This window comes from Pinus tabuliformis, chromosome 7 (genome assembly GCF_031772625.1).
Source record: "Pinus tabuliformis cultivar Carrire ecotype Pingquan chromosome 7, CPIR1, whole genome shotgun sequence".
NCBI lineage: Eukaryota > Viridiplantae > Streptophyta > Pinopsida > Pinales > Pinaceae > Pinus > Pinus tabuliformis.
Window position 1 is genome coordinate 2,034,941,054 of NC_142293.1, and position 21,964 is coordinate 2,034,963,017.

Consider the following 21,964-nt stretch of genomic DNA (forward strand, 5'->3'; position numbering starts at 1 on the left):
TTGGACGAGACTATATTTATCGCATACGTGCTGTTGTGTCCTCACTCTTCAGAGTGATGTGTTTTCCGCATGAAGGAAGAATGATCAAAGTCGTAGATCAACTTTCCTTCCCCGGTTCACACTTCACATATAGTCATCTACCATTCCTAAATGGTCTTATTTCCACAGGAAATGCCCCAGCACCCACCCCGTCATTCTGATGACGGCAGCTCACCTGGGCGCGTGACTGAAGCCCGGGGGGCATGCATCCTCCTTCAAAATCGAGTCTTTCCAAGTAAACCTTCATTCCATCCACTCCGTGAATGCCATGAAGCTTGGGGGGCATGTACCTCGATTTGTATGATCATGCTGGGGGCATGCAACAAAAAAAATTTTAACAAGCAAAGTTCTCCATGGTTCAAGCTTGTGTAAAAATGAACCTATACCTGATTTACATCCCGTGATTGCCTTTTATCCGCTAAATTCTGCTAGATGAGCCTTGGTTGTTTCATTCCATCGCCACCATCTTTTTGGCCGATCATATGCTTTCACTTGGTTGTTTTTCCTTTCCTGAGGAACCGCAGTGATGAGTGGTTTTATTAGCCAGCCTCTTAACCTTTACATGTTTCGAGTAAGTTCCACCATTACCGGAACCAGTTTCTATCCTTTATACCACTCGTTCCTTCAGGACGAGTCGCCTTTACGCTCTTTTCTGACTCGTAAAATATGAAAAGATTGCCGAGTATTTTTCCTTTTTGACTCGTTAAAGAGAATAAATAGGGGGTCCGCTTTCAGCTCTTTTCTGACCATTTAAAGAAGAAAAGATTGCCGAGTCGCTCCTCTTGACTCGTTAAATGGTAATAAGGGGCGGTCATTTTAAGTTCTTTTTGACGACCGTTAAAACATAAAAAGATTACCGGGTTTTTGTCGTTTCAAACTCGTTAATGGTTACGAAACGACGTGGTTTTGACCACTTTTTTACTTTTTCGGGTCGAAATCACTAATTATGAAAAGTACTCCTCGATCGTAAAAGATCGGGCGGTTCTTTTGGGTATTATTTTATACTTTTTCGGGCCCGAGAGATAGAACTTTACGAAAAAGGACATCCCTAGAGTTTCCTTTTCTACTGTCTTTTCAAACTCTCTAAACATGAAAAGACGCCGAGTTCTTCCTTTGTCAGACTCGTTAAAACTTAATGACATCGGATTTTGTCACAACACAAGCATATGCTATCCCCATCAAGCTTGTTAAAAATAACTGGGGTACTCGCCAGAAATGGCGGGGGGAAAAGAAAATTTTTGAACCATAATTATTACCGTAACGGCAGTATGTCGCTCTTGAACATGGCACTTTTTGCTTTCGTGTCCGGGGTGGGGATATTTCATTTCATATCTTTCACTTGCTTCCATGGACTTGGGTACCCTATTTGACCTCTCATCCACTCATTGCCTCGTCATCATGACCTTTGATACATTGATGTCAAATACTGCCAATTCCGTTAATGTGTCGCCGATATGTTCAAGAGAAGTTGACCTCTGCAAAGAAACAACCTCCCTCTGATAGTTCACACAATCTTGATTCACAACATTATCTCTCCGTCTCGTGTCGATGATGTGGGAAACATTATGGCCCACCTTCGATCAAGGTCACTTCCTATCGACTTCAACTCATTATCCAGGAAGTTGATCTAGAGACTCCTTTCCGGTGCCTTGGACCCTGCATGCCTCAATGGCAGGTTCTTCGTGTTCGACGTGAGGTTTTCATCATTGGCCTCCGATCGAATGATTCTACGGGTGTTCGACTTCAGATCATTGATTCACACGCCGTAGATTGTACCTATAGTACCTTGAGGGCCATTGTCATTATTGGTGGTACCTCTCACGTCTGTTAACAGTTTCCACTATTGACTGGTAATCAGACGATGTTCATGCATGTTCGACTTCAGCTCATATATTCACATGCTTGAAATTGTACTCTTGTTCGGGTCGAGATGGAGCGCAAGACCCTGGATTGTGTCTGTTGTAATCCAGGCGTGATTCTTGATACTTGACTCATTCGCTGGATGGCTGTGACCATACCTGAGTCAATTCATTGATCCTAACCAGATGGCTGCGTCCATACTATGGATCCAGATTATTTATGTACTCTCTTATGGATGGCTGCGACCATACCACGTACATCATGTAATTGAACTATCAGTCATGTCTCTTAATACAGATCCTCGGCGGCAGTAACTATATGTGCTCTTATGTGTTCTTATGTGTGTTCTTGTAAAGCATTTCACCCCTCTCCACCTCTTGGACTTCATGCTTTAGGGGGCATCTGTTACACAGTAATTTGTCACCATCCCTGTTACTCCTCTTGTCGTACCTTGGAGGACTCATCCCGGGAGTTATAAGAAGTGACAAAGTCTAAAAACACTTGCATTATGTTCCCCTGAGTATGTACTTCATGTTCCCTGAAGACACCTTCTGCAGATTACCCCTGAAAAGTGCTCTTTTTCCATTGGCGCAAGTCCACAGTGTCTTACCCGCACCAATCATGGAGATCCTCAAAAGAGGGCGCGACCATTGGCGTTATGTCTTAGAGAAATAGTCCTGCCAACCAAGTTTAGTCATGCTTTTTGCCTTAACGCACGTCCGACTGTTGTTTCCTTCATTACACGGAGCTTTTCTGAGGATAAAAAATCAGCTTTATGTCGAGCTCTATCCTATCTCCATCTTTAATGGCTTTTGGGGATAATGTTAATCCACAAAAGGTGTCCCGGTTCATCGTATCCTCCTCCTTTCTTCATCTATATAAGCTTGTCATTATGCATTGGACAAGCTAGTGATAGTAGTGATAATCGTTAGTCATGGAGTGTTAGATGTTGAGTTCTTGAGTTCTTGGAGGAATGCTAGTGAGTGCTAGAGAGGTTATGCTGCCGGAGAGGAGATGCATAGACACATATAGTTACTCGCCCAGCCAGGAGAAGGGTCAACGTTATAACAATGGTTGTAACTTTTCCTGTTTATTATTAATGGATGAGCGACTGCTATTATAGTTCCAATCTCATTGTCTATTATGGTGATGTGTTGATTTATTTCCTTTCTGACTGAAATATAGTTGTGCCTTGGTAGTTTTTATGTTGGTATCTGTTTCTTCCTTTGCATGTGCAGGTGATCGTTTATGATCTGTTGGAGCGAGGGAGCGGGGATATCAACTTTGCTTCAATCATAGCGTTGGACTCCAGGTTGGTCTTCTTGATTCACCTTTGATGCATAACTAGGAACTTGCGTAGCAGCGTGGTTTGATTGTGGCCAGTTCTGTTATAGGCTAGTGGGATCGCCTCTGTCCGCAAAGGGGATTTACCTGACCAACAAAGAGTTAAGAGTTTTGGCTTCAAATGCCCACACTTATTTTTTCAATTGATGAAGTATTTATACAATTTATTACAAAATATCTTGATAAAAATATCAAGGGCTACTACAAATATCTGAAAACTGTATTACAAAAATAAAAAACAAATAAAGGTAACTAAAACTATTTGAAGAGTTCTGGTACTATCCTTGAGGATTTTTGTTGCTAAGAAGAGAAATTCAAATTTGTTTACAACTCATATTTGATGAGGTGGCCTCCAAGTCACTAACTGTCTTTGAGCATTTTTCCTCCTGGAATCCTGCAGAATAGGTTCCACTAATGCCTTTGTATATCTCAATCCGATATAGTCGTGCAAAAGTTGAGAGGCTATTGTATATGAATATGTTATTGAGATATACCTCGCTCAGTTTCCCAAAATGCAGCTACAGTTGTTCACAACACTTTATGCAAAACAATGTCTAAAAAGGAATTTACACAATCCGAAAAATAGGCTGTGAAGATGTACTTGTATCTATGATTATGTAATAGCTGTGTAAAATATGAGGTAGATTATTTTACCTTAGCATCTTAGGAACATAAACCTGCTTCAGTTTCTCAAGTGTCATCTTTTATTGGCCATAATCTGTTCTGCACAAATATGACTAAACAGGAAAAATCAGGGAACATATGTCTTCAAAGTTTCTTTAAAATCTCCCAAACCACAAGAGTTGTTACAAAACTGGGAGAATTTTTTGTTAATAAGGATATTGGCAGAAAAAACCTCTTTCAATTTTTGAATATACGTTGTCGTGGGTTCGGAAACCATGTTTTAAATCAATGAGGTGTATAGGAGAAAGATAGTTTCAATGACCATGAGACACGCAATGGAACGAGAGCATTGTGGCGCAACGGGCAACTGACATGGTCAAGTTTTATTGGATGAAGGGCAACATATGGATGATGTGGCAGATGAAGTGGAATGAACCTAATAGATATGAGAGAGGAGGTGGAAGATGACATAGGAGTAGCGGTAATGGAATAGATCTAAACCGCGTTCAGGAGTAAGTCCAGCGAGTAAATGGTTTCGGAATTTGAAGTCCCGAAACACTAAAATGTGGAAAAGGTTGTTTATGATTGCGGTTTTGGAAACTACCTATTTTGGACACCCCCCCCCCCCCGCCTCCACCAATAAAGTTCGGTCGACGAATGAGGGCCGAAAAGGGTCGTGGGCCATCAGATGATGGAAGGGTGTGCGGGATGAGAGGTGAGGTGATGGGTGTTTAACAAATGAGCGAAAATGGTGGTGGGGTCATGATTTCAAAGGCGGAGGTGATAGTTGTGCGTCTCGGTAATTAAATGGAACGGGATTTGGTGGGGTGGGCAACTAAGGCTTGGCTCACTTAAACATAAAATTAATGTTTTAAATAAATTGTTTTAATAAAAAAATATAAACTTATATATTTTTATTAAAAATAATTTATTTAAAAATTAAAATTATATAAATAAGTCATCCAACAGAATAAAATTTATATATGCCTCAGTATTTAACTCAGAAGGAATGGCAATTTCACACTGAAAATTTTAAAATTTTCAGTGTGTCAAAATATGTCACAACACAATAAATTATTAAAAATACACCCTAAAATATATTTCGTAATTCCTAGAGGGACACTATTAAGAATTATTAATTGTCAAAAGTTGTGATACCTAAAATCAAATTAAATATATGTGCAATATCAATCCTCTTGCAAATTATTGACAAGATTGTCTCCTTTCTTCATCACCAACTAATTACTAACAAACAATTACATATACATATAGAAATATAACACAACAATTGTAAAATTCACAAACATTACCATACAATTCCAAACACATAAACACACAAATGATGCAAAGCATCCAAGCATAGACATAAAAACCATTCAAGGCAAGCAACAAAAACAAAATTAAAGGAAATATCGTGATGTCAAACCAAAAAAACATAATGTAAATTTCGAAGTATGAAGCTTATCTCAAACATATACATAATGATGATAATCTAAAATGTGTCATTATTTCCCTCAACTAGAACCAACCTAGATCCATCTAACTTCATATCTATCATGCGCCGAGCGGGATCAAATCTCTCGAGGTGCAAACCTTTCCTCAAATTCCACACTCCAAAAAGAAGGTTTGCACCTCGAGAGATTTAATCCCTCTCAACACATGATAGGTTCGGAGATAGATGGATCTAGGCTGGTATAATATAATCCCTATGTTTTTTTCTTACGAAAAAATAAATAAATAAAAATTGGGTTCATTTATATTAAAATTTGAGTTTTTCCATCGAATGTATTTTAAAGTTCGAATAAAAGAGAGTTATATATATTTAGTTATTCTGAAATTTTTATTTTATTTTTAAATGTTAAGAGAAAAAGTAGCTTTTCAAATATGTTTATAGGTAATTATGGTTATTTGTTTGACATTTTTTCCTACTACAAATAATAATAATCAAATATTAGTTAATTAATTTTGTAATAAAATGGTTTTTCTTCCAATTACAAATTTGAAAATAATTTAATAATATCCAAATTGTGTCCTTCATAGAATGATGTCTCCAAGAGTGTTTTCCAGCTTTGAATCAATTGAGAGCCTTGAAAAAATCATTAACATTGTGGATTGATTACAACCCTAACTACATGTGTCACTAGATTTCAACAATAAAGGGAAGTTTGCTACAAAGTTAGATAGTTCCATGAAAACATCTTAGAACAACTTTTAATTGAAGTATCTTGTAAAACTATAGAATCTCCTTCCCTTCCTCGCCATGCTTGATAATAGGTTAGGAGTAATGGCACTCAAAAACAACGTCTATTCAAAATTTCCATAAAACAAGTCTAGTGAAAATATCCATGCATAGCATTGTTATCACTCATACTAGCATGGGACCTAAAGGGGGATCCCTAAAGGGGAAAATGCTAGATCAAAGGAAACAAATGAAGACTTAGCCCATTGTCACCTCTGTTAAGGCTCCCTACTATTTACAGACATTCACCGATGGGAGGAGACTCGATATATATGGAGTCACAAATGAAGAATAAATCAACAGGTGGATATAGAATGACCCAAATAATCCCCTTCCAGAAGAGGTTGAATGATAGAATATGCTTTCTTTCTAAGCAAGGTGCAATGTATTCTAGGAGAAGGATGGGAGGATTCGAGGGTTAGGTTTAAGGAATACGACTTGTGAAGGAGTTTCCCAATCCATACAATCCTTATTGAAATTGGTATCTCGGATGGTTCTTGAAGAATTGTCCTTTCAGAGAAATGAGACCACACAGGACCAAGAAGACCCGGTCTAGGATAGGGAAATAAGTATGGAAACCAATGATGTTCTTACCCTAGACAAGGTGGAAAAGGATTAAAGGAAGAATTTTGACTTTAAGGTGTTGATTTGACCCTTTGAGGTACTAGCCTTGGGGATGCTAAGGAAAATTTTGATCCGAGAGGTAGGGCTTGGATTTTCTCCCAACTCCACCATCGAAATGGCTTAAAAATTAGAGGAGATCTTGAGGAAATAATAGCGCAGGAGACCCTATCAGATCAAACGTTTTGGAGGGCTAGTTTGTTGGGAAATTGATGCCCTAGGTGCCCCAACTTGGCTAGACCTGGGAGAAGGCAAAATATTGTGATTTTTGGTGAAAACCTTTGGTATATAAATGCCTTAGTATTTGGGAGAATGGAGTCTATGATGAATATGAGTAGGATTTCTTAGTTCCTAGTCAAGGAGGCCTCAAGACCACTAGCCTTCTAGGTCAAGGAGAAGCAATTTTGCAACATTTATACTTCAATTCACAAAGGGAATGGATTATCAAGGTCAAATTATTTGATAGAATTACCCCTAGGAATTTTTTTTCATGTTTCATGGCCCATACATTGAGAGAAATCTAGAATAGAGACAAAATTCCACAATTTTAATCAGTAAATTCATGTAGCAATTAGGCCTAGAGCAATGAAAATCCCAGTATAATGTATATTAAAAAGTAGAACAAGAATAAAATTAGAAGGATGTACTTACATGTAACAAAATCTTTCCAACCATTCACAATTGACAAGAGAGAAGCTCCAAGAGAAGATACACCAATATCCACACATCAAAATTGATCCATAACACTCTAATTCATCCTCTAGAAAAAGTGTGAAATTCTCGAGAGAGAGAAGAGATCCAAACCAAAGTGATGATGATAAAATGAACTCATCTCATATGTATTCATACACAACTTATGTGTTCGAGTTAGCCTCCTTGGCCTACATAAACCCCGAAAATAAAATAATGTTCTAATAATTCAACTTTTGGTGACAAGCCCACCAAACTAGCTCATAAATGAAAGAGTAAGCCTCTCAAGAGATCAAATAATAATATATGCATGTCATAGGGCCCTCTAAGAGGCTTAATCAGCGACATGGGTGCTACTATGAAGAATGGGACCCTCAAAAGTTGTGGACAAGGGGTTGGCCCCTTATAATAACCTGTGGTCCTCCAAATGACATGTGGGGGCACACAAGTGTCCTCATGGGTCTCCAAACAAATCAAACATGCTTGTAGATCACCTAAAAGGGCTAGGATGATGGTGTAGGTGATGCCACATCATCATGCAAAACCTGGATCATCTTCCAAGTGTATGGTGCAAATCTGGGCCAGGTGGGCATGATGGGTCAGGTGCAGCTTCCTCATCCAATAAGTGAACCATGAACAATATTTGAATGGATGTGGGGATCCATGGAGTGTTATCTACTATTTTGGAGGCCCATGTCTCTCAACGCACACCTTACACGCGCCAATGTAGCCCTATGGAGGATTAGGACCTCATATAGGGAGACAAAACCCAAGATGGTGACTATATGCAATCTTGCATAAGATCCAATACGCCCCCTAGCTTTCTAGTACAACAAGTCATTAGAGAAATCGATTAAATGAGCTTATAAATCATGGACTATGGGTGGGGATTTCATAATGGTCTACCCTTCCATAATGGGCTTCAGGCTATACCAATGTCCCCTAAACTCCAAATGGGGTTAACCAAGAATCCTATTAGGTGGTTTCCACTTCTAAAAGAGATAATATATTCAAGGTACATCCTTCAAAAGGTGGTGGCATGTGATAGATAGGTGAATGAAGTAGAAGATGAGATGGGGCAACCCTCGGTCACATGCTCGAGTACAAGGGTAGCTAATAAGAGGGAAGCCCACAATTCTGTTTATAATGTATAGGAGTGAGAAATCGTGGTACATGAGGTGGCTCAAACTTGATTTTTCCACCCTTCTTTATATTCATTTTTCCCTTTTATTATAATGTATAGGAGTGAGAAATCTTGGTACATGAAGTGGCTCAACCTTAATTTTTCCACCCTTCTTTATATTCATTTTTCCTTTTTATGATTTTCTTTGATTAACTGCTCGAGGATCAAGGGATAAAAATTTTAATTCACTTAAAAATCCGCTTCTCATCTTTTAAAAACATTGATTCCGTTCTTCTATATTGGCTACCAGAATGATTCCAGTTCGGTTCCCATAAATGAACCAGAACCTCTCTCGTGGTGTTTATTTATTTTATAACATAGAAATAGACATTGATTCCGTTCTTCTATATTGGCTACCAGAATGATTCCAGTTCGGTTCCCATAAATGAACCAGAGCCTCTCTCGTGGTGTTTATTTATTTTATAACATAGAAATAGAGAAAAAGGGTCGCTGAGAAAAGGGTTGGTATTCATGGAGAAACGCTCAGCCTCTAAATTCACATTCACCTGGAAATGGGGTATTCAGTCAAGTGCATCAACTGGTATTCTATGGTTCATGTTGGCATTAATACTTATTTCAAAGAAATCACTGAAATCATCTGGTATTCTATGGTTCGTTGACTTTTTTTTTCAAAGAAATCACTGAATTTTTTTAGGTTAAGCTTGGAACTCTATTCCTTCAAAGGCAGATTTAAAAATAACAGAAACTACTACAAAATGCTGCATATTCCACTGTTTACTTGTTGATAATATCACACTTCCAAGCAACATACAGAAAGATGGGGAATTAAGATGAGAGTAAATTTTATTGAAGATTTAGAGAATATTTGGATTTAATTTAATTGTAAATTTAAAAAATATTTCAAAATCTAATTGATAGAAGAGATAAAAGTGATTTGCTAGAGGTTTTCGTAAGTTTTTTTAACTATCTACTATGACTGATATTCAAGACAAGATCAAAATATTCAGTGTGGTTCATCATAAGGACAAGGTCAAACACACTGGATGGTTCAAAAAACTAAGAATACAAGATGAATATGAATATAAATCAATATAAATCACAAAAACCTAAATTCTGAAAATACAAAGATGAATATAAATCACAAATCACAGAAGCCAAAAGATACAAGTGACGTAAATTTTTACCTTCCCGTAATCACAGTTAATGCCTACAAAACCATGTAAATTTACACGGTGAATATGATATCCTATCATCCTGTAGACTAATGATATGGGCGTTTTGCAGATGCTTTTGATCCTCTAGACACAACTGGAAACATTACCATCAAATGGGACATCATCTCTTGGACCATTAATGGCTATGTTGTGAGTAATCCTACCTGTATTAAAATGGATATTACATATGCTTTATAGTAATCAAACATATTGATATGGTGGTGTTTATGGGGGATTTTGATGATATGCAGGCAGCGGTAAGTTTATCGAATTATCAGCAGTACAGACATATACAGAGTCCCGGGTGGCAGTTGGGCTGGATATGGGCAGACAAAGAAATAATATGGTCGATGATTGGTGCAGAGGCCACTGACCAAGGCAATTGCGCTGGTTATCAGGGCACCGTTCCCTTCTGTTGCATGAAGAGTCCTACTATTGTCGATTTGACGCCTCAAACTCCTTACGACCAGCAACTTGGAAATTGCTGCAGAGGGGGAGTCATATCAGCTTATGCCCAGGATCCTGCCACATCAGTGGCAGCCTTCCAACTGACCGTTGGCAGCGGTGGGACGACTGCTGCAACTGTTCGCTTGCCCCAGAATTTCACTCTCAATACACCTGGCCCTGGATATACTTATGGTCCTGCCAAGGTCGTAAACCCAGCAAGTTTATCAGTCAAACTGGGCACCGTTACACTCAAGCTTTAAGTAGGCACATTCATCTTTAACATTTTGATGGTTGATTTTAGAAATATTTCAATTTAATCGTTATATTTTTTTCTTTTTCTCCAGTAGATTTTTCTTTTTCTCTAGTAGATTTTGCTAATATTTCAGTTTAACAGATAGAAATGAGATAAATATTTGAATTAGTTTATATGTATCCAATTTCAAAATATTTCTGAAATCTACAATCAAATTAAATTCAATTGATTTATACGGCCAATGCCAATGTTCATGACGTACCATTTTCTATCCATTTGGGTTAATGTGATTATTGGGTTTAATTTGTTGCAGTGACCTGGAAACTGACCTGCACATATTCACAATTTATAGCTCATCATGCTCCTACCTGTTGTGTAGCCTTGTCATCTTTCTACAGCGACACTGTTGTTCCCTGTTCAGTGTGTTCCTGTGCCTGCCAGAACAGTATCAGTCAGCCGGGCAATTGTATTAAGTATGCCAACTCTACTAAACTTTTACTGAGTTCTTTTCGATTTCAATTTTATGGGCAGGACACAGAGATCATAGAATTTTTTTGTGTGTTCCAGGGGAGATTCCCCATGTCTCAAGACACCGGGTATAGACACACCCCAGAACAACAAAACTCTTTTGCAGTGCACAACTCACATGTGCCCAACTCAAATACATTGGCACGTCAAGGAGAACTATAAATTGTACTGGAAGGTGAAAGTCACTATTATAAATTTTAATTACAGAATGAATTACAGTAACTGGAACATTATTATTAGGCATCCAAATTTTGACAATTTGACTGGAGGTTTCAGTTTCAAATACAAGCCACTGATTCCATATGGGTCTCTGTCTCCGAGTAAGCAACCCATTGCCACTACAGCTTTATCCTTTTCTTTCTGCTTCTAAATGACAACTATCAATTTTGCACTGAAATTCCCAAGTCATTTTTTTATGCCTGTGCTGATGCTTTTGCAGATGATACTGCATTATTTTGGGGACTCAAATATATCAACGATTTGCTCATGGAAAATGGACCAACGGGCAGGGTCCAGACTGAAATGCTCCTTCAGAAGAATTCTCAGACATTCACTTTCAAACAGGGATGGGCATTTCCTCGGATGGTGTACTTCAACGGTGATTATTGTATAATGCCACCACCAGATACATATCCTACACTGCCTAACAGTGTCCCTGTCCTGCAGAGGGAAGCGTCGTTAAGTTCAATTTTGGTTGTAGTTGTGGTTGTTACAGTAGCTTTGGCTGCCATATCGCTGCTGGTGTTTGCACCGAACCTAGTTAGAGGTTATCGAGGCCAGTATAGGTCGGATGTTGTTACCAATTTGCATTACACACTTGTATCAAAAAAACTAAATAATTACAATAGGTAAAAAAACTAATTAATTACAATAAGTAAATAAGTGTAATATGTAGCTTGGCTGCTTATTACTTGTTTTTATTGTAAAAAATAATTGATAGTAGAAGCTATGGGGAGAATCAAAACAATTTTTATACTGATATTATGCATAGAATTATTATGGTAAATGAAGTTGTTTTGGTAAATAAAATGTTAAAATTTATAGATTAAAAATAAATTAAATTGAAGTAGAAATGAAGGATATAAAAAATATGATTTGAGAAATATGGTGTGATTTCCATTATTGAACATCTACATTGAAATAAGGGTGGAAGAACATAGATATGGTATCCTTCATATTTCACATTTTATAAGTATTCAATTTCATTGTGAGTGTAAGTTTTTTCACATTACAATTAATTTAGATTAGGTAGTTAGAAAAAATCCAAGTCTATATTCATAATATAAGATTCAAATCATAAATATATTAGTATTTTTTTTAAATAAAAATGAATAAATTCTTTTCTTAAATAAAAACAACAATTTTTTGACAAATATATAATTAAAGAAATGAAGTTAGGTATGATTGTTAGTATATATTCTCTTTTATATTTTATTAATGTTTGTAAAAATTGAACTTTAAACTAATATTTTTAATTGATTTAAAAAAAAAATATTGAATAAATTTTGTTGAAATCATAATTTCAACTGCGGTAACAGCTGAACAATCCAGCGGCATTTAATCCCGAAAACCACCTTTTTCATATCACACCACCTTTCGTACAAAGCAGTATTTGTCAGAGGGCCTCCGATCACCCCGACCGAGCGACACACGTCCAGTGTACGTCTCCAAAACTGCCCATCTCAAATCAACGGACCAGGATCATTTCAACCTGCCTGAACTTTTTTTGTTTGACCGCCCACGTGAAGGAGTTAATGTGATTTATGTTGTTTCGTAGATTGTAGGTGAGATGTTTTCAGTTTTAATATTTTTTTTTGCACGGAAGTATGGCGAATTTAAAGATAGGTATGGGTAAGTCAACGCATCGTTAAGTTTTTTTTTGGTTTTTGGTATATGTAATGTTTTTTGTGTTCATTTGAAAATGTAATGCAAAGAAAAAAAGGGCACAGCAGTGCGAAAAAGAAAAAGAGCAGGGATTAATTTTTCTCTGTGCAGGCATTTTGAAATGTGCAGCAGCGCATATGAAATTTTGTTGGTGAAGATATGCAAGTAATGTGAAGCAAGCGAAGAACGCAGCATCGTGAGCAGAGTAAATGAAACCAGAAGACTTTTACATCAGTAAAGTAAATTGTATTTTTTCACACAGCATTGAAAAAGAGTTATGTAAATTTTGTTTTGTTGGGAAATTGAAATGCATTAAAATGCAGTGCGAATGTAATCAGGTTGTATGTAAGAAAATTTTTATTTTGCAGTAGTGAATGTAAAAGTTTTTCACATAGTAGTGAATGAGAATTTTACACAACAGTGTAAATTTTTTTTTATGGAGGCACATTAATTTTATTTTTTTTGTGGAAGTTCTTGGTGAATGCCTATGAGAGAGAGGAAGAAATATGTAACAGGCAGTATTTATCATTGAATATAAGGTTTTTATGGGTGTGAAAAATCTCTGTTCTGAGAAAACAATTTAGCTTCCCTGTGTTAAAGATCCTGTGGTAGAAACAGAGCATTTTCTCTCTTCAGTCTTTTGTTTGAAATTACCAGAAATTTCCAGCATGGTATCAGAGCAGATCCAGGCTCTTCGAAGGTGTCAAAGAAAGTGATGGAAGGTTCTTTTTGCTTCAGCAACTTCTCCAGCAGAGTGAAGTCTCAGGCAAAAGAATCGAGGTATTTCTCAAAGTTTTTTGTGTAGCTGTTGAAGACAGTCAGTGTTCTTCTCAAAAACACAGTCAAATATTTGAAGCATAGCTGAGAATGCAAGGAATGGCCAGCACCAACACTAGTATGGGTATTTTTAATACTCAGCTCCCACAGTTTAATGGGAAAAACTATGACTATTGGGCAATAACCATGAGAGCCCTGTTTGCCTCACAAGATTTATGGGAATTAGTTGAGGATGGTTTTGAAGAACCAGCAGATGAAAATGAGTTTAATAGATTAACTCAGGTAGAGAAGGATCTGTTGAAGAGCAATAGGAAGAAGGATTCAAAAGCCCTTGTATTTTTGTATCAAGCAGTGGACCAGAGTGTGTTTCCAAGGATAGCAGCAGCCAAGACATCCAAAGAAGCATGGCAAACTCTCAAGACAACCTATCAAGGCATGGAGAAAGTGAAGACAGCGAAACTACAATTGCTGAGGAAAGATTTTGAGAATCTGTGCATGAAGGAGTCAGACAATATTGACTCATTCTTCACACATGTGATTGGTCTGGTCACACAAATAAGGACTCATGGAGAAGTTCTTGAAGAAAGGAGGATTGTGGAGAAAATATTGAGGGTCTTACCCTCAAATTTTGATGTGATTGTCGCCACCATAGAAGAGACAAAGGATCTCTCAAACTTTTCAGTTGATGAACTTCATGCATCACTGATAACACATGAGCAGAGGTTGAGTAGAAATGTAAACTCATCTCTAGAGCAAGCCTTCAAGACCCAGATGTCCTTTGGAAGAGGAAGAGGTCAAGGCAGAGGAAACAAGAGAGGAAGAGGCAGAAGCCAAAACAGAGGTGGAAGAAACAGTCCATCAAATGCTCAAGGTAGAGGCAGCAATCCAAATCAGAACCAAGGTCAAGGCAGCAGCCAACAAAGTGGACAACATCATGCTCAAGGACAAAGGTATGAAAAATCCAATGTCCAATATGGGAATTATGCAAATGAATGTAGGAAGAAGCAGCATGATATGAATAATAAATCTAGTGCAAATATCACTAGAGAAAATATGAGCCAAGATAATGTGTTGTTAGCTTGTAATATGGCTGAAACAAACAGTGATGATATATGGTTTCTAGACTCCGGTTGCAACAACCATATGACAGGAAACATAGCCCTGTTTTCTGCTTTAGATCAAAATGTGAAATCACAAGTCACACTTGGGACTGATAGTAAAATTTCTGTTATGGGAAAAGGATAAGTACAAATATTTACAAAGAAAGGTGAAAAGAAAACCATAGCAGATGTCTATTATGTTCCTGGAATGAGATGTAACATCTTAAGTATTGGATAGCTTGTTCAAAAGGGGTACAATGTTTTCTTTGTGAATGATGTATGCACCATCATGGATATGGCACCTAGCAAACGATGTATTGCTGAAGTGAAGATGACGAGGAACATGATGTTCCCTCTCAGAATAAGGGCAGATTTGAAAAGCAAAGAAGTAATTGCAGCAGCTACCCAAGAGGCTTTCCAAAGCGTACCAAAAGATGAAAATTGGTTGTGGCACTTGAGATTTGGACATCTCAACTTTGGAGGCCTTAATTTGTTGAGTAGAAAAGGAATGGTAATAGGATTACCACTGATAGAGAAACGAGACAGTCTTTATGAAGGTTGTATATTAGGGAAACAACACAGAAAAAGTTTTCCATCAGGGAAAAGCATAAGGGCAAAGGCACCCTTAGAGATTGTCCACTCAGACTTATGTGGACCGATGCAAACTCCATTACTAGCAGGCAGCCAATATTTTCTAACATTCACTGATGATTTCACCAGAAATACTTGGGCTTATTTTGTAAAGAACAAAAGTGAAGTGTTTGAAAATTTTCGGAATTTCAAAGCACTTGTGGAAAACCAAAGTGGGTTGCATATCAAATTCCTAAGAACTGATAGAGGAGGTGAATATATCTCCAAGGAATTCCTACGGTTTTGTAGAGAAAATGGAATTCATAAGCAGTTTACAACTAGGTACACCCCACAGCAAAATGGAGTTGCTGAGAGGAAGAATAGGACCATCAAGGATATGGCGAGGAACATGTTAAAGGCAAAGCATTTGCCAAATGATTATTGGGCTGAAGCTGTACACTGTGCAGTATACATTTTGAATAGGTGCCCCACAAAAGCAGTCATTAACAAAGTGCCGGAAGAAGCATGGAGTGGGAGAGAGCAAGGAGTCACCCACATGAAAGTTTTTGGACGTGTGGCTTATGCACACATTCCAGATCAGCGAAGGAAGAAGTTGGACAGCAAAGGGGAGAAATGTATTTTAATTGGATACAGTGAGGAATCCAAGGCTTACAGGCTGTATATCTCATCCACCAAGAAATTTTTTGTGAATAGAGATGTTCAGTTCATTGAAGAGGAAGCTTGGGATGGAAGCATAGAGAAAACAGTGAATGTTAAAAACTGTTTGTCTCATGATGAAGATGATAAAGAGATGGCTGAAATACATCGCCAAATAGCAGCGCCAACACAAGGATAGCAAGAGACACCCTTGAGGAGAAATGAAAGTGCTTCTCCAAGCACACCACAAGGAGGACATTCAAGTGCATCTTCAAGCACTTGTACACCAAATGAAAGAGGTAAGAAGTTCAGAAATTTAAGTGACATTTATGATGAAGGTATGAATTCCTTGTTTGCTTTGTATTTTCATGTTGATGACCCTATTCATTTCGAAGATGCAATTAAGGATAGGAAATGGATAGAAGCTATGGATGAGGAGATTAATGCCATAAAAAGAAACAAGACATGAGATTTGGTTGAGCTACCAAAAGGTAAAGAAGTCATTAGAGTTAAATGGGTCTATAAGACCAAGAGTAATGCTGAAGGAAAAATAGAAAGACACAAGGCAAGGCTGGTTGTCAAATGATACAAGCAGCAGCATGGGAGAGATTATGAGGAGACTTTCGCACCGGTTGCAAGAATGGAAACCGTGAGAGCAGTGCTGCCCATAGCAGCACAAAACAAGTGGAAAGTTTACCAAATAGACGTGAAGTCAACATTCCTGAATGGAGTGTTAATGGAAGAGGTTTATATTGAGCAACCTCTAGGCTATGAGAAGAAAGGCCATGAGCACAAAGTGTGCAGATTGAAGAAAGCTCTTTATGGGCTGAAGCAAGCGCCAAGAGCATGGTACAGTAGGATAGATTCCTATCTACTGGAAAATGGATTTGAGAAGTGTGAGGGAGAACCCACCGTCTATATCAAAGAAAATGATGGTAAAATTTTAATTGTTGTGTTATATGTTGATGATGTTATTTTTACAGGTAATGATGACTACCTCATTGAAAATTTCAAATCAGTCATAAAAGAAGAATTTGAGATGACTGACATGGGTTCACTGAGATACTTCTTAGGAATAGAAGTAGATCAAAATGAAAATGGAATTTTTATCTCACAAGCAAAATATGTAAATGAAGTGTTAGAAAGATTTAACATCGAGGACAGCAAGGGAGCAATCACTCCCACAGTGATGGGATTAAAACTCAACAAAGAGGACAGCAGCAAGGATTTTGATCCTAGTTTGTACAAGAGCATAGTTGGAAACCTCATGTATTTGACTGTAACTAGGCCAGATATAATGTTTGCTATTAGTTTAATTTCCAGATTCATGGAGAGGCCAAAAGAAGCACATTGGCAGGCAGCAAAAAGAATTCTAAGGTATGTTAAAGGTGCAAAAAGTTTGGGATTTTATATACTACTTCAGAATGTTCAGATTTAGTTGGATACAGTGATAGTGATGGGGCTGGAAGTGTAAATGATTGGAAAAGCACATCCGGTTATGTTTTTCACATGGGTTCAGGAGCCATTTCATGGGCTTCTAAGAAACAGCCTATTGTAGCGTTGTCTACAACAAAGGCTGAATATGTGGCAGCTACAGCAGCAATATGTCAATTAGTATGGATGAGAAGAATGTTAAGGAGCTTAGGCCAAGAACAGGAAAATGGAACAGTGATTTTTTGCGAAAATAGCTCAACGATTGCACTATCCAAAAATTTCGTGTTTCATAAGAGAACGAAACACATTGACACGAGGTTTCATTAGATCAGGGAATTGGTGAACAATGGAGAAATTGTTTTACAACATTGCAGGACTCAGGAACAGGTTGCAGACATTTTGACAAAGCCATTGGACCAGAAAAGTTTTGAATTTTTGAGGAAATGTCTGGGTATGACTGATAACCCAGCAGTTGAAATTAAAGGGGAGTGTTGAAATCGTAATTTCAACTGCCGTAACAGCTGAACAGTCCCGTGGCATTTAATCCGGAAAACCACCTGTTTCATATCGCACCACCTTTCACACAAAGCAGTATTTGTCAGAGGGCCTCCGATCACCCCGACCAAGCGACACGCGTCCAGTGTACGTCTCCAAAACCGCCCATCTCCCGGAATGTAAAGTTCGTGTGACTTAGGCAAGCGATATACGTCCGATTAAATCAACAGACCAGGATCATTTCAACCTGCCTGAATGTTTTTTGTTTGACCGCCCACGTGAAGGAGTTAATGTGATTTATGTTGTTTTGTAGATTGTAGGTGAGATGTTTTCAGTTTTAATATATTTTTTTTGCACGGAAGTATGGCAAATTTAAAGATAGGTATGGGTAAGTCAACGCATCATTAAGTTTTTTTTGGTTTTTGGTATATGTAATGTTTTTTGTGTTCATTTGAAAATGTAATGCAAGGAAAAAAAAGGGCACAGCAGTGCGAAAAAGAAAAGAGCAGGGGTTAATTTTTTTGTGCAGCCATTTTGAAATGTGCAGCAGTGCATATGAAATTTTGTTGGTGAAGATATGCAAGTAATGTGAAGCAAGTGAAGAATGCAGCACCCTGAGCATAGTAAATGAAACCAGAAGACTTTTACAGCAGTAAAAGTAAATTGTATTTTTTCACACAGCAGTCAAAAAGAGTTATGTAAATTTTGTTTTGTTGGCAAAATGAAATGCATTGAAATGCAGTGCGAATGTAATCAGGTTGTATGTAAGAAAATTTTTATTTTACAGCAGTGAATGTAAAAGTTTTTCACATAGCAGTGAATGAGAAGTTTACACAACAGTGTAATTTTTTTTTTATGGAGGTAGAGTAATTTTTTTTTTTGTGGAAGTTCTTGGTGAATCCCTCTGAGAGAGAGGATGAAATATGTAACAGGAAGTATTTATCAATGAATATAAAGTTTTTATGGGTGTGAAAAATCTCTGTTCTGAGAAAACAATTTAGCTTCCCTGTGTTAAAGATCCTGTGGCAAAAAGAGAGCATTTTCTCTGTTTAGTCTTTTGTTTGAAATTACCAGAAACTTCCAACAAATTTTTGGCTAATACATACTTACATTGAAAAACCCTTAATTGATTGTTAGTATATATTCTCTTTTATATGTTATTAGTATTCCTAAAAACTTAACTTTCAACTAATATTTTTAATATTATTTGATTGTTAGTATATATTCTCTTTTATATGTTATTAGTATTCCTAAAAACTTAACTTTCAGCTAATATTTTTAATTAGTTATTAAACTTTTCAGTTAATATTTTTAATTCGTTATTAAAAATTTATTAGATCTTCAAATTTATGTTTTAATATTTTTTAAAATTAAATAATTATGAAATATTTCAAACATTTCTTACTTCTTTCAAATTGCATTTCCTCTCAAAACAACTCTAGAACTCCCCTAGTTTCCAATCAACACTCTTTTGCACCCTCACAACCAATGTTAGAAGATCGAAAGTTCTTCCACCTTTAAATGCCACTATTTAATTCAATTCTAAATCTAGTGCAATAGTCATTTTTGATCCTATGGAAAACGCAACATAATTTCATTTTATATATAACCCAACTTATATAATTTCCTTTTGGATGGCAGAGATTTAAAGAGAAAAGGGGTTACGCTTACATTTTAACAGGGAAAACATGAAAAGGGTTAGGCTTACATTTTAACAAGGAAAACATGAAAAAGGTTGAAAGATTTTAGCTCTAGTAATTTGACTAACAATTTGTATCTATAAGATATTTGTGAAAAGTTATAAATGTAATAGTAATTAATCTTTTGAAATTATCAATTCATTATAGTTAATTTTTTATTTTTTTTAAGAAAAACGAAAAAAAAGAGGTGAAACTCGAAAATATCACCACAGAAAATACACCCATTTAGAATCTTACTTACCTAAGAAATGTAAGAGATGGCATGCATGAACCCTAAACAATTCATCCAGCAACATGGCTTTCAATTCTGCCCTCTTCAATGTCTTTCAAATGAACGTTTTCTTGATCAGAAACATTTTCTTAAAATCCCTAGGGGATTTGGCTAGAAGTCAATTCTATAGCAATATTCAAGTTGTGTATCATCTGTCGAAGTTTCTGAGAGGAAAAGATTGCTTGTCAATGCCTCATTTTCCAGTATGTCTTCACATTTCTGAGAGGAAAAGATTGCTTTTCAATGCCTCATTTTCCAATATGTCTTCACATAGTCCAAACCTAATCAAATTCATGACCTAGGCGTCATAAACGTGTCTATCCTTGTAGTGGAGGCTCTAATTCCCCAATCAGCCCTCCCCCAAGTTTGATTTTCCCCTTCATCTTGAATCCGAATCCAATTTCCGTGAGTGTTTAGTGTAACTTTTATCACACAACGCATTCCTTTCTACACGATTTGATTGCTTGACAAGATCAAAACATCCATTGTGGTTCATCATAGTCAACCACACGGGATGGTTCAAAAAGCTTAGGCAAAAATTCTCTTATATAATTTCTACAAAAATAACTTTGCTCTTAAATCAATATAGATCACAAAAACCTGAATTCTGAAAATACAAGATGAATATAAATCACAGAAGCCAAAAGATACAAGTGACGTAAATTTTTACCTTCCCGTAATCACAGTTCAATGCCTGCAAAACCATGTAAATTTACACGGTGAATATGATATCCTATCATCCTGTAGACTAATGATATGGGCGTTTTGCAGATGCTTTTGATCCTCTAGACCCAAATGGAAACATTACCATCAAATGGGACATCATCTCTTGGACCATCAATGGCTATGTTGTGAGTAATCCTACCTGTATTAAAATGGATATTACATATGCTTTATAGTAATCAAACATATTGATATGGTGGTGTTTATGGGGGATTTTGATGATATGCAGGCAGCGGTAAGTTTGTCGAATTATCAGCAGTACAGATATATACATAGTCCCGGGTGGCAGTTGAGCTGGACATGGGCAGAGAAAGAAATAATATGGTCGATGATTGGTGCAGAGGCCACTGAGCAAGGCAATTGCTCTGGTTTTTGTTGAAACCGTAATTTCACTTGCGCGCATTTATTGTAGCGTTGTTCTAGCGAAACCCCCTGTCTCTTCCCGCACCGCTTTCACGCATAAGCTGTATTTGTCAGAGAGCCTCCGATCACCCCGACCAAATGACACACGTCCTCTGTACGATTCCAAAACTACCAATCTCCTAGCCGGTAAAATTTGTTTGGTTCGTGCAACTTAAGCAAGCGATATACGTCCGATTAAATCAACGGACCAGGATCATTTTCAACCTGCCTGAACTTTTTTGGTTTGACCGCCGGTTTTAACATTAATGCATTTAATGAATCTGTCATAGTCGTAGGTAAAGACTTTAAGTTTTTTACGGCATGTAATATTATATTTTTTGTTAACACATATGAAATGTATGCGATATATTTTGTTGGTGTTGACTTTTTGTATTGCACACGGGATGAAAAGAGAAAGGGCTCGCGTCAGCGAAGAAGAAAAACAGGGGATAATTTTGAAAAGAGAAATGTAATGTGCAGCAGCACAAAACGAATGGAGGATTTTTACTAAGCAATGTAAAAATACACAGCAATGAAAAAGAGTAATGTAAATTTTTTTTATTATTGAATATGCAATGTGAAAACCCAGCAGCTTGAATGTAATGAAAAATTTCACACAGGAGTGAATGTGAAAGATTTTTTTGGCAGTAAACCAATGTAAGAATTTCTCAGTTTACAACAGTAAATGTAAAAGTTTTTCACATAGCAGTGAATGAAAATTTTACACAGCAGTGTAAAATTATTTCTAAAAGAGGCAGAGTAATTTTTTTTGTGAAAGTTCTTGGTGAATCCCTCTGAGAGAGGAAGAAATTTGTATCAGGCAGTTTATGAATTAATACAAGTTTATTTTGGTTGAGAAACTCTGCTTTGCTCAGAAATTTTATTTGCTTCCTTGTGTTAAAGATCCTATGGCAAAAACAGAGCATTTTCTCTCTTCAATAATTGTTT

At 37.0% G+C, this 21,964-nt stretch overlaps 2 pseudogenes; both read left to right on the plus strand.

The window, feature by feature from the left end:
* The first annotated feature begins 9,825 nt into the window (after positions 1-9,825).
* Positions 9,826-11,855, plus strand: LOC149256670 (COBRA-like protein 2; annotated as a pseudogene).
* A 974-nt stretch (positions 11,856-12,829) lies between these two features.
* The window catches only part of LOC149256671 (COBRA-like protein 1), a 46,547-nt pseudogene continuing 37,412 nt past the window's right edge, over positions 12,830-21,964 (plus strand).